The sequence below is a fragment of the Macaca thibetana genome, chromosome 2 (genome assembly GCF_024542745.1).
Source record: "Macaca thibetana thibetana isolate TM-01 chromosome 2, ASM2454274v1, whole genome shotgun sequence".
Lineage (NCBI taxonomy): Eukaryota > Metazoa > Chordata > Mammalia > Primates > Cercopithecidae > Macaca > Macaca thibetana.
The window spans coordinates 140,477,764-140,491,042 of NC_065579.1; the positions used below are offsets into that span (position 1 = coordinate 140,477,764).

The 13,279-nt window shown below is 45.7% G+C and overlaps 2 protein-coding genes across 2 annotated transcripts in view; one reads left to right on the forward strand and one right to left on the reverse strand.

Annotated features, from left to right (window-relative positions):
* SEC13 (SEC13 homolog, nuclear pore and COPII coat complex component) overlaps positions 1-2,012 on the reverse strand; it is a 534,021-nt gene extending 532,009 nt beyond the window's left edge. The window contains exon 1 of the mRNA XM_050781500.1: positions 2,009-2,012. The gene's annotated coding sequence lies outside the window, so the exon portion shown is untranslated. The remainder of the gene's footprint in view (positions 1-2,008) is intronic.
* Positions 1-13,279, forward strand: part of SLC6A11 (solute carrier family 6 member 11) — a 122,368-nt gene that overhangs the window by 9,619 nt on the left and 99,470 nt on the right. The gene's annotated exons all lie outside the window — the stretch shown is intronic.

Here is a 13,279-nt window from a genome sequence, read left to right on the forward strand (position 1 = left end):
TCTTCTACACATAATTTCCTTTAAGCACAAGTCTGTGTTTGGGCTCTCTGTTCTGTTCCATTGGTCTCTTTGTCTCTGTGCCCTCACACCTATAGTTTTTTTGTAAGCCTTGAGCCTGTAGGGCAAGTCTCTCACTTGTTCTTTTCCAAAATTGTTTTAGTCTTCTAAATGAATGTCAGAATCAGTTTGTTGAATTAAACAAGAACAGCAATTAAAAAAAAAACTCTGTGAGAGTTTTGATTAAAAGTCTATTGAACTCATGGGTTAATTTGAGAAAATTTGACATCTTTATGATCCAACCTCTCTGTCTATGGACATGGTATAGCTAGTTCTCCATTTGTTTACATCTTTTAAAGTGCTTTATAGAGTAGTGCTACTTAAATGTGGTCTACAGAGTAGCAGTATTTTAATCACCTGGTTACCTATCCCAGGCCTACTGAATCATAGTCTCAAATCCATTAGATTTGTACTTCAAAGGAGACTTCTGTGCTGGGTGGGCCTTTGTGGTCTTTCCCAGTCTCATTGGGCTGAGGTTTCCTGGAAGGATGTCAGAGACTTGTATTGGACCTGCACATTTGGGGTTCTGCAGAACAGTTTCTGTGCTCCTTTAGAGAATTCACCCTGAAAGTCCAGACTGGACAAGGTTTCTGTGTTAGTTACTGTTGTTTTTGCACCATTCATTTCCTTTATAACATATATGGAAAACCTTAATTAAATCATTATTTGTATAATATTTGTTCGTAGCCTGTATTCCCCAATAGGCAATCATGAAGCGGCACCTTGTCTGGTTTTACTCATCATTGCCAGGCTATGGAAGGCCCTCTGTGAATATTTATAGACTAGATGGATGGATGAGGAAGGCAGACAGGCAGGCAATATGTCCTAGAAAATACTATATGAGAAGAGTCAAAGTGGGCTCTGGCAAGAACACATGCTGTCATTAAGCCTCTCACCCAACAGCATTGATTAATTCCAGGACCCCTTTGCAATATCCATATTATCCATTTATTTGGACACCAAGGGCAGGCAAGGGCAGTTTGACTGCATGCTCATCAGTATGGACCATCCTGCCAGCTACTTGGTTACTCAAGATGAAAGTTCATGAGAAAATGAACCCATGGTTCTAGTTTTCTATTCAGATTGCATCTCTGTCTGTATCATCCATACAGTGTTGAATCCTGTATCCTAAAAGTACTCAAATACTAGTGGGACACACACCCCTTCATACAATTAATGCTTTTGTCAGACACCTCTAATTCTTCTTTACCCCTGAGCTGAGATTGGAATATAGAGATTGTGTGAGATGTTCATATCATCCTATGAAAAGCTTTTGAGCCATCTAAGTTTGAGAAGGGATGAAAGCTGTGTCCTTCAGTGAGAATATCCATTTACCTTTGCTGAACCCAAATTCCCAAACTTATTTTCCTATGGACTAAATTAGAATCCCTTCCCTCTCTCTGACCCTGCCCCAGTGTACTCCACCCCCTGAATGCTCGCATTCCGCTAAATGCAGTCTGGGAAACATTTTGCTAGGAATAAGTTCTTCCTTAAATTCAGCCAAAAGTTGATTTCTGGGGCTTTGATATAGCATACCTAATTGCTTTTCTGTGTGACAGCACTCTTCAAGTATTGGATCAAGCTTCCTCAAAAGCATTTCTTCATCTCTCTTTGTTGTTTCCTTGTGTGTCTGGTTTCATGGGATCCTGTTGTCCTTTTCATACTGCCTCCAACTCCAGGGAGTTCAGTGAAGGCCACATTGCTCAAAGTAGACTGCCTAGGCTGTCTGTTATTATAGTTCATTCATTTGACAAACATCTGAGCTCCTGGTACACATAAGAAAGACACGGTGTCTTATTTAGGGGAAGCAAAGATGGAAGATGAGGTTCTAGTCTCTGGAAGCAGAGGTGAGACAAGCCCACAGATAACCTTAAAATCATTTATAGGGCACTACTTCTCTGCCTGCATCTGGCCATGGCTTTGCCTTGGCCATGGGCACCTGGCCTGCCCACCCCCATCTTGAAGTGTCAGTTCCCTTTTCAGATGTAATTAAATTTGCTGGCTTAGCCCATGAGAGAAGCTCGGGCCCTAGATCAGTCCTGGATTCTGACTCTTATGGGGGGTCCTACAGGGCCAGGGCTGCTTGTCTTCCTAATGTCAGGCTTCAAAATTAGGCCACCCTCGTTTCCCTTAGTAACCCATTATGCATCTGGCATCCGTGCATTTATCTAAATGTGTCTGCAGTTCTAAATTTTGAGCCTGTACCCTCTGGTGGGATTGAATGCTATTTAGTGCATAACCAATATTGTGGCATCAGATGGACATTGATTCATCTTTACTTCCCTTTCTCAAGCCTCCAAGTCCTGTTAGTCCAGGGTTGGGGGAGCAACTCCGTTCTTGCTATGTATACAACCAAAATTGTTGTTGCGCAGCGTCCATTCAGCAAGCACATGTTGAGCACATATTGTGTGCTGGGCCCAAATTAAGCTCTAAGGGTATTCAGTTCTATTTATTCAGAAGGATGAGGCCTTATTTTTCTGGTTTATCTTCACTGGAGGAGTTTTGTTTTTAGTGTTTATTTTTGAGTCACGTGGATATTTTAATTGATTTTCTTTGGACATGAGATTTGGGATCAGAGGAACTAGAGTGAAGGTTGGTTCTTTCTGTGGGACTGGGGTGACTCCCTGCCTCTTTCCCAGGCCTTTCTTCCCCTCTGCACATTACTCTCCTCCACACTGGCCTTCTTTCTGTCCTTCTTTCTGTATATTCGGATATACGGGCCTTGTCCCAGGGTCAGTCTCTTGGCTTTTGCTTTTCCTTTTGCTAGAAGATTTCTCACCAGATCCTGTGTGTCTGGCTCCTTCTTACCATTGAATCTTAATTCAAATGTCAGTGTCACATGGGGAGCCCTCCTTGACCATGCCCATGGAATCTGCACCCCAGTCCCTCTCAACCCCATCACTCTTTCTTAATGCCCCATCACTCTTTCTTAATAGTTCTTATATTATCTGAAATCCTTGTATATTTATTTGATTATTCTGTCTTTCTCCATCAGAATTTAAGTTCCATGCTGGCAAGGACGATATCTGTTTTGTTCATTATTGTCTTGCCAGCACATTCTAGGTGCTCAATAAATATTTGTTGAAATGAATGAATGGAAGAGTGAATGAATGAATGTTTCTTACCCCCTTGGATCTCAGTGTCCACATCTGTAAATTGGAAATGATGATAACACCTACCTGAACACCCACCTGCAAGGCTGAGATGAAGATTGAATGAATGAGACTTCTCCTGTAGGAAGCCCAGCCCATCTTAAGCTCTTTGGAAAGGTTTTAATATGTAAATAGATTTTTGCAATTGGTTATCCCATATATGAAATGGGGTTAACTCTGTTCCTTGCCTTACCAACCTCTCCGGGCTAACACATTCTGAGAACTTTGATGGGTCATAAGTGGGGTACCTGTGTTAGTTCTGGCTACTGGAGGCACAGGGTCCCTTCCAGCCCCATCTCTACAGGTACAGAGTCATGGTTGGGCCCAAGCTGCCAAGACCTGTGCACAGTTGGTCTGTTTGCCTACAATAGCCTTCCTGCCTCCTGATTCAGCATCAGAAGTGCCCTTCGGACCCTTTCCTAGGTCAGCACTGCATGCTGTGTGGCAACATCCTGTTCTGCTAGTTTGGATTACCTGGCCCCACCATACCCCCAACACATCACCCCATAGCTAAAGTGCAGATTTTAGTGGCAAGTTCTAGAGCCCAGTTTAAGCAGCTGCCCCTTCCACCTGTCAGGTGTGTGACCCTGATTAACCTGTAGAGCCTCTGTCTGCTCCTCTGAAAACGGGATGACATATGGTAAACGTACCCACCCCGCTGTCAAGAGCATGGAATGAGATGATGCTTACAAAACTCCTAGCATGTGGTAAGTGCTAATAAATGGTAGCTGTTTTTACACAGGAGACTTTATCCAGATCTCTACAAGTCTGTGTGGATTCTTTTTAAGATTCTTTAGAGAAGGCTCATCAAGCAAGGCCTTGTTTTCCCCTCACAGTAGGCATGGTGAGCTTTCTCAGTGCATTTTTTCTTCACTTAATTGTTCTTTTGACATTTTTAAAGTAAATACTGGGTGCTGGACATCTTATAAGTAGCCAGAAAGATGAGGAGGACACTGGCTCTCCCTGAAGAAGCACATAGCCTGGCAGGGGAAGCTGGGAAGTAGGAAAAAAAAAAAAGAGTTTTTGAATTACGAGGTAACAGATATATCTGTAGAAGGCTTGCAGAGCGAGGCTGGCGAAACCTGGATACCTGGACTTTGGGGAAGGCTACATGGAGTTGGTGATACTTTAGCTGGGTTTTGCAGGATGAATAGAAGTTCATGTGGTTGGCTATGGAGTGAGTAAGTGACATACCAGGTGGAGAGAATAAAAAAAGCAAGAACGCAGAGATCTGAAGTTGTGTGTTGCAGCTTATGGATTTTACCCACAATGCTACTGCATTTAGATCCTAGGGGCTAAGGGTAGACTTTACTGAAGAGCAGGCAGGGGCCAGAGCATCTATGCACTTACAGGTGTTTATTGAGCACCTACTATATGTCAGGTCTCATTGCAGGTTCTGGAATGCAGCATGAACAAAACAAAAACTCATCCTTACGGATCTGAGAGCACCAATAACCAAATAAGCAGAAAATATTGGATTAAGCTGAGTTCAGTTTCCTGAAGAAAAAGTCAGCAGGGTTAGAGGGCAGAAAGTGTCCGAGGGTCAGCGAAGGCTTCTCTGAGGAGGTGGCATGTCAGTCAGGGAACTGAGAGAAGTGAGGGAGCAAGCTGTGTGGAGGTCCCAGGAGCTACAGGACCGAGGGAGCAGCGGGGGTGGTGACCCCATAGTGGGAGGCTCTTTGGGGAATGGCAAGGCAGTCAAAGAGCCTGGAGAAGAGCATGAAGGGCCTCTACACTTCTAAAGGGTTTGCAGTGATTCTGTGGGATGCCTGCAAATGTTCTATTCTTAGAGTTGTGTAATCAGGCCTGAGGATAAGGCAGCCTCCCCAGGCTGCGGGTGGAGGCCATGGATGTGGTCCAGGTGCAGGAACCTAAGACTCCTTCCTGCGGAGGTGGAAGCTGGGTGGTGGTGCCCTGCACTGTTGGGAAAGACAGGGTAGAATCAGTCCATGATTGCCATGCTTGTCCATAGAATACACTGAAGGGAGTAAGAGAACAGTCTCTCTGATGTATTAATTCCTCCATAGCCTCCCACTTGCTGTGAGGTCTTCTAACCTCATGCGTCCTCAGCGAACTTGTTCTGATGCAGGCAGATGGGCAGCTCTTAATCTGCCTGAACTCTCAAGGCCCCATTTTTTTTTTCTAAACAACAGCAACAGAAGCCAATTTAGCAATAACCTGCAGCACTGGGGCTGCACATAAGTTTTGTCCCCAAATCCTACTTCTGAAAGTTTATTCGCGATATGACCTCGCTAGTTACATAGAACCTGAGCATGTCCTCAGCAGCACTGTATATGATAGTTAAAAAGGACATGTAAAATGTTCTTAAATATGATACCAATTAGATAAAATTATACAACTGCTAAAAAAGAATTAGGCAGAAAATGTGTTGACACAGAGAAGCTAACAGTAAGTGAAAAAGGTGAGTTGTAGAATGTTGTGTATGATATCGTATGTAATACATGTGTTGTATATGCCTTTATAACCATAAACCATGTCTGGAAGTATAGATAAGAAACTATTAACAGATTACCCAGGAGTGGGACTCGGGGGCAAGTGAGGTTATAGAGAGAGGCTTACTTTTTGCTTTGTACTTTTTTGTATTATTTAAATTAGAAACAAAACTAGGAACATGATTTCATAATTTAAAAAATAGGAGCCACAGGGTTAGTGAATAAGCTGTTATTTATCATAATGAACCCTCCTGTTTGTGTAACAAATCCCATTTACAGTAGTTTGTAGGCAGACATTGTGAAGAAACTAGTAGTTCTTTCTTTCTCCTATATGTGCCTACAGGCCCACAGAGATATCTAGCCCTGAAAAGTAAAATGAAGCTTGCTTTCTGAATGCTTCATCATTTACTGTTTCCTTCCAGTGAATGGAAGATTGTAACACAAAGGGGAGTTTGTAGGCAGACGTTGAGAAGAAGCTAGTAGAAGCTTCCACCTTGTTAATCTTTATGTATTTATTTGTTTAGTTACCATTTGTCTTGATATTAGTTCATTTAATTTTTTAAATGAACTAATGCCTGTAATGCAGGCAGAAGAAAAAAAATTCAATTTTACCATTAACTAAACATAATTTTGGAAACGCTGAGGGATTTCCCAGAACCCAAAACCAGCTTCTTGGCTCCTAGTGGCCCCAAGCAGCCCTGGTGCCCCAAACCCACCAACCAGCTGCCCCACAGAGGATCTCTTCTCTCAAGGAGAGGGCCGTTGTTACTCCTCCCCACCAGGGAGGCGCTGGGGATCCTTGGTTAGGGTTTGGGGGAACAGGAAAAGGTCCCATTGAGGACACATACCAGACTTGTGCTGAGTGGGGGCTTGGGCCACATGCAGTACTCTCAGGAGATTCACCAATTCACCAAAGCAAAGCCAGATCAACACTTTGTTGCCCTAACAGGGTGTTGTGACCTTCTTATTCTAATTGTTGAATATTTAACTGATGTTAAAAATGGTGATTATTGGCTGGGCGCAGTGGCTGACACCTGTAATCCCAGCACTTTGGGAGGCCGAGGCGGGCAGATCACGAGGTCAGGAGATCGAGACCATCCTGGCTAACATGGTGAAACCCCGTCTCTACTAAAAATACAAAATATTAGCCGGGCATGGTGGTAGTGGGCGCCTGTAGTCCCAGCCACTCAGGAGGCTGAGGCAGGAGAATGGCGTGAACCCGGGAGGCGGAGCTTGCAGTGAGCTGAGATCGCACCACTGCACTCCAGCCTGGGCGACAGAGCGAGACTCCGTCTCAAAAAGAAAAAAGTGATTATTGTTGTAAGCAGTGAAAACACAATAGACATATAAATGGGATACATTTGTATGTCAGATTAAATATAACCTATAAATGTGTCTCCCCTAGCCCTTTTCCCTAAGAGAGAACTCTGTTCACAGTTGAGTCTCCTCCTGCCCATATTTCCCTGTACTCTTGGTACCACTCCTCTTACTCTCCTTTTTGCCCTGTCTGTCAAAGCATACAAGTTCCCAGGTTCAGAAATTTAATTCTCCTCTTTCGTCGGTTCCCTTTCATAGAAACAGGTTTTCCAGTGGACATTTGATTTCTTTAGTGCAAAAGTGATCTGTGTCCTTTTTTGTAGAAAATGTAGGAAGTAGGTTTAAGTAAAAGAAGAAAATACAGCATACAACAGGATTTGGGTTTCCAAGCTGCTGAAGTAGGGAGGGGCATGCCAAGTCTGCAATTTCACTCCCTTGTCCCCAGCCAGACCCACCCTGGTGGCCATCCCTGAAGCAAGAGCCAGGACCCCTATCTGCCAGGCACCAAGAAGCACTTCTCCACTGCCAATTAAGGTTTTTTTTTTTTTTTTTTTTTTTTTTTTTTTCTTGAGACAGAGTTTCGCTCTTGTTGCCCAGCCTGGAGTGCAATGGTGCGATCTCAGCTCACTGCAACCTCCACCTCCTGGGTTCAACCAATTCTCCCACCTCAACCTCCCACGTAGCTGGGGTTACAGGCACTCGCCACCACACCTAGCTATGTTTGTATTTTTAGTAGAGTTGGGGTTTCACCATGTTGGCCAGGCTGGTCTCAAACTCCTGACGTCAGATAATCCACCCACCTTGGCCTCCCAAAGTGCTGGGATTACAGGCATGAGGCACCAAGCCTGGCCCACTGCCAATTAAGCATAAGGGGTGGAGGCCTGAGGGAGAACCCAAGGTCTGTTTGCCTTAAACCATCAATGCCAGGGATGGCCTCTTGCCCAGAACACCTCCCCAGAAGGACCAATTAATGCTTCTAGTGATGACACCATCCGAATACTATACTGAAAGCCCTTCAGCCGAGGATCAAGGTTCTGCTTGTATGCACAGTTGTTGAAACGCCATTTAAAAGTGCTGTGCCGTGCTGTGGTGTGGTGTGGGGACCTAGAGACTTGGGCTTTGGCGCCAGAAAGCAAGAATTTGAATCCTGCTGCTTCCACTTGTTGCTTAAATCTCTCTGCAATTCACTGTCTTTGTCTGCAAAATGGGAATAATTGTTGTTATAGCACTACTAGTAGTAATTGGGCTTAATAAATACTGAATAGCTGTGGTTGCCTGTTATTATTAGTTCTTGATCATTACAGTAAACATATTTGTGTGTAAAATTAGCCAGATGGGTATTTGTATTTTTCACACTAGATGTCTTACAGTATAGAACAGGAAGCAGCAACTTACTAAACTGCAAGAGTTTTGTATGAGGTTCTTTCTACATCCTAATGGGTGCAGTAGAGAAAAGGAAGTCACATTTGGTTACTAAGCACCTACTGTATACCCTGGCCCTGCACAGGGCCCTCTAAGCACATGACCTCATTTAACCCATCCACCCAGGTTATAAATGATGTGGTATCAGTATCTGAGTTCTCATCTCACACGGGGGATTCTGAGGACGTGAGATACTAAGGGACCTGACCAAAATGCCTCTCATGGTGGGCCAGAGCCCAAGCTGGTCTGAAACCCAGCCACCTGCATCTCTCCGCCGTTCCAGGCTTCTTCCTGTGTGTGAAATATGGTCAGCTGCCTGCTTTATCCCAGGTGCAGAGTTGGACTGCTGTATGCTGCCTCTCTGCAGCCCCATGGATTCAGGCTCTGGAAAGAAGTTTTTTTTGTTGTTTGTTTTTTTGTTCTTTGTTTTTCAGCAGATGGGGAATATATTTGATAGGAAAAGGGAGGAAGGGACGAAGGAAGAAACTCATGAGGAATTTGTCAACTGATGCTGGCCTCTAGTGTGTGATATGTGGCCCTCCAGCCAGTGGCACAAGGCACTGATGAGTGAATGATTTAATTCAGGGTCAGGAGCAGAATAACTTGACTAGGTTGCTTTTAATAAAACAATGAGGAAGTATATAAAACTCTCCAGGGTCACACATGCACACCCAAACACACACATCCCTTGCTTGTGCTTTGCACTCTTCTCACTAAGGGGCAGATGGAAGACATGCAGGATGGGGGAGAAGCACCAGAGCTGGGGCAACGTGACCTTTTCATTTAGGAATTGGGACCCTGAGCAGGTAATGCCAAAGCTCAAGATTCCTTCTCTGTAGAACGGGTGTAAATAGACAGCACTTAAAAGTGCAGTTGGCGTGAAGTGAGCTGTGGACAGTGTGACATTGCCGGTCAGCGGTAACTCCTCACAATCCAGTCCCCTTCCACAGACCTCCCATCCTCACTTTCATTTTAGAGCTGAGGTGGATGAAGTGACATTCCAAAAACAGGTGACCACCTGTGGTCTCCCAGTGGGATGCGCCCAGACTGGGACCAGACATCCACTCCCTGCTCTGACCTCCTTGTGCAGGGCTGCTCCTGATGCTCTCATGCCTATCCTGGCCACCACCCATCCAGGGCACACAGTGGCTTCTTGCAATCCTTAATGCAGACCACTTCGGAGGGGCCAGGGCACAGATGGGCCAGCTTTGAGCTTCTGGATGCTCCTGAATGCAGATTTGCTTCCCCTTGGGCACGTGTGGGGAACCTGTGGGGCAGCCGTGACCTGGGCAGCATTTTTGAGCTGCTTGAGTCCTGGGAGGAGGAATAAGGGGCAGGAATCTGAGGACCCGGACCCCAGCCATGGGGTGGGGGAGGCCCTTCCTGCCACGTGGGATCCACGTTCTGCAAGTGAGAATGGCTGTGTTATACCCTGTGGTGGATTCCTCACAGCTGCAGCAGCTCCTCTGTCTCTCACCTTCCCCTTATGCACTCTGCCTCCTGACCTTCAGGACCTCTGCTCACTTCTCCCTGTGAGGCCTAAGTTTTGAGGCATTTCCCTGGGTTCCTGCTCCTCTGGAAAGTCCCCACTTCTAGATTCACTCTCCTCCCTGCACTCCCTCCTGCTGCCCTCAGTCTCACCCTCCAGCCACAGAGGGGCAGCACACGCATTAAACTTGGGATCAAGGGACAGGTTCAAGACCAGGCTCTGCTACCTACCGGTTTTGTGATCTTGGACAAGGTAGCTATTTCTGTGGAGCCTGAGTTTCCTCTGAACAATGGGTGTGCAAGATAACACACGAAAGCGCCTGACACGCCTTCCCAAGTGTGTGTTCTCCAGGATGTTAGGAAGTATTGCTTTGGAAAAGCAGAAACAGGGATGGGAGAGGGGAGCCCTTCCTTCTTAACTTTTCAGAAAGTTTATTGTAGTTTACATGCCATAAAATGCACTCCTCTTAAGTGCACAGTTTTGAGTAAATTTACCAAGTGTGAAGCCCACACCACAATACAAGTTTAAAATGTTTCTATCCCCCGTAAAAGAGCTCTCTGCCCATTCACCATTAATCTCCATTCCCAGTTCCAAGCAACACTCAGCTATTTTTTTTTTTTTTATCTCTGTGAATTTGCCTTGTTCAGACATTGCATATAAATGGAACCATACAACTTGTGGTCTTTCGTGATTGGTTTCTTTCGTGTAGCATAACACTTTCAAGGTTTATCTATGTTGTAGCATGAATCAGTACTTCATTCCTTTTTGTAGCTATATGAAATACTGTTGCATGGATAGACCATATTTTGTGTATCCATTCATCAGTTGATGAACATTTGGATTGTTTCTACCTTGGGCTATTACGAAAAATGCTGCCATGAACATTTGTGTACAAATTTTTGTTTGAACATATGTTTATTCTCTTGGGCTTATTATCCAGGAGTGAAATTGCTGGGTTTTGTGTTTAACTTTTTAAGAAAATGCCAAACTGCTTTCCAAAGTGGCTGAACTATTTTGCATTCCCACCAGTAATATATCAGGGTTCCATTTCTTCACATCTTCACCAACATTTGTTGTTGTCTGACTTTTTGATTATAGCTATCCTAGTAGGTGTGAAGTGGTATGTCTTGTGGTTTTAATTTTCATTTCAATGAGGAACACTTCTCAATAAATTTGAGAAACATTGAGTTAGATAAAGCTATGCAAATGTTGTTTCAGGACTTCTCAGAGCCTTTAATATTCTGCTAAGCAATGAACATCTCTAAGAAACTCTAGTGTGCAGTAGTTTCTCAAATGAGAGCCCAGCCTGACCTGGGAACTCAGGACATTGGAGGATTAGTGTTCTTTGGGAAGCATTAGCCTAGGACAGGGGTCAGCAAACTACTGGCCAAATCTCAGCTGCTGCCTGTTTTTGTAAATAAAGTTTTATTGGAAGAAAGCCACACCCATTCATTTACAAATGACCTGTGGTTGCTTTCACCCTGCAGGAATAGAGAATAGTTCGGACAGAGACTGTATGCCTTGCCCTTTACAGAAAAAGCTTGCTGAGCTCTGGCCTAGAAGTCCCTGGTACACAGTGAGGTGCTCATTTGCTTAGCGTGAATGGCAGAAGGGGCTGGTCCTGGGGTTGGGGTGGGGACCAAGGAAGCACTTGTGAGGCTTAGTGTTATTTGAGCTGGTGCTTGAAGGATGGTTAGAATATAGATAGCTGGGGAGAATTGGGAAGGATGTTCCCAGCTGAGGGAATCATGGGAGTGAATGCTGCAATGTGAGGAAGTGCAGGATGTTTGGGGACTGATGGAGTCTGGTGTGTGGACAAAGAGTAGGATTTTGCAGGGACAGAGGGAATTGGAGAGGTAGCTCCAGACCCCTTAGGCCTATGTTGGTCCCTGATTGCACTCCCTGGCTCCCCAGGGTCCTGGCTCCACTGACACCCATAATCACACAATTCCCCATCTTTCCCAAGACAGGGTAGTGATTCTGAGCTCTACCTCTGACATTGAACCAATATGGCTTCAAGATCTGTCCCCACTTTCTGGGCATGTCACCTGCCTGAGCCACACTTTCCTTATCTGTAGAGTGGGAATAATAGCTGTCCTCGCCTGAGAAGATGCAGAGAAGGTCAGATCAGATTTTACACATGGCATGGTGAGCAGGTGCGAAATGCAAGCTGTAACTATCCTTGTTGATACCTTTATACCCCTGGACAGTAAGTTCCCTAAGGTGGAACAGCCTGCTTATTCATCACTGTAGCGTGGACTGAATGAGTGTGTGATGCAGAGGCCTGAAATTCCTGCAGAGGAGGCCTGGCTGAGTCCCTGGCTTGGTTTAGGGGCCCCTGCTGTGGACTCTGTCGGAGTCCCCCATGAATGTGGAGAGTGCAGGGGACTGTACTTCTTTCTTCCTGGAGAAGTGAGAGCAGACTCCCCAAGGCAGCGGCCAGCTCCCCGGCGGGGGCCAGGAAAGCACATTTGTTTTGGTGATGGGCCTTTTTTGGTTTGTGTGTTTGTTGCTTTGGGAGACCAGCAGGGCTATTTATAGCTCAGCCCCTCAGCGCCAGCTTTTAGGGCGGTCTCCAGGGCCCTGGCAGCACTTTCCTCGGTGGCAGGTTAAAGAAAGGTGATCTGTTTGCCGGCTCCGTGCGCGACATGAAGATGAGGCCACCCCAGGCTGGGCTGGGAGCTGTTCCCACGTGGCCCTCCTGGGTGCCAGGCTGGAGGGAGTTCTGCTTCAGCTCTGCTCTCCGTGCAAACCAGCCCTTGTGCTGGGAGCCAGAAGCTTCAGGTGGGAGGCTGTTTCCTTCTCTCCAGACTCAGCAGCTGTGTGTATGTGAGCTGCCCAGAGGGAACAGACATGGGATTCCAGCCACTATCCTTTGACCATCAGGCACAGGAGAAGGCCTGAGTGAGAGACACCCTCTCAACCTTGGGCTCACTTTCTGGTGTAGCCAGAAGTTCTTGGCATCAGAAGAACTTGGTTTCAACTCTCAGTCTAGGGCAGGGCATGGTTGGCTCACACTTGTCATCCCAGTACTTTGGGAAGTCAGGATAGGAGGATCACTTGAGGTCAGGAGTTCAAGACAAGCCTGGCCAATATGGTGAAATCCTGTCTTTATTAAAAATACAAAAATTAGGCAGGCATGGTGGCAGGCACCTGTAGTCCTAGCTACTCAGGAGGCTGAGGCAGGAGAATCACTTGAACCCGGGTGGTGGACGTTGCAGCGAGCCAAGATTGTACCACTGCACTCCAGCCTGGGCTATAGAGTGAGACTCTGTCTCAAAAGAAAAAAAAAGACTCAATTTGGGCAAGTTGCTTCACCTCCCTGAGCTTCCTCATCCATGAAATGGATATAATCATGCCCCAGCAGTGGTGTTGCCATGAAGACTGAA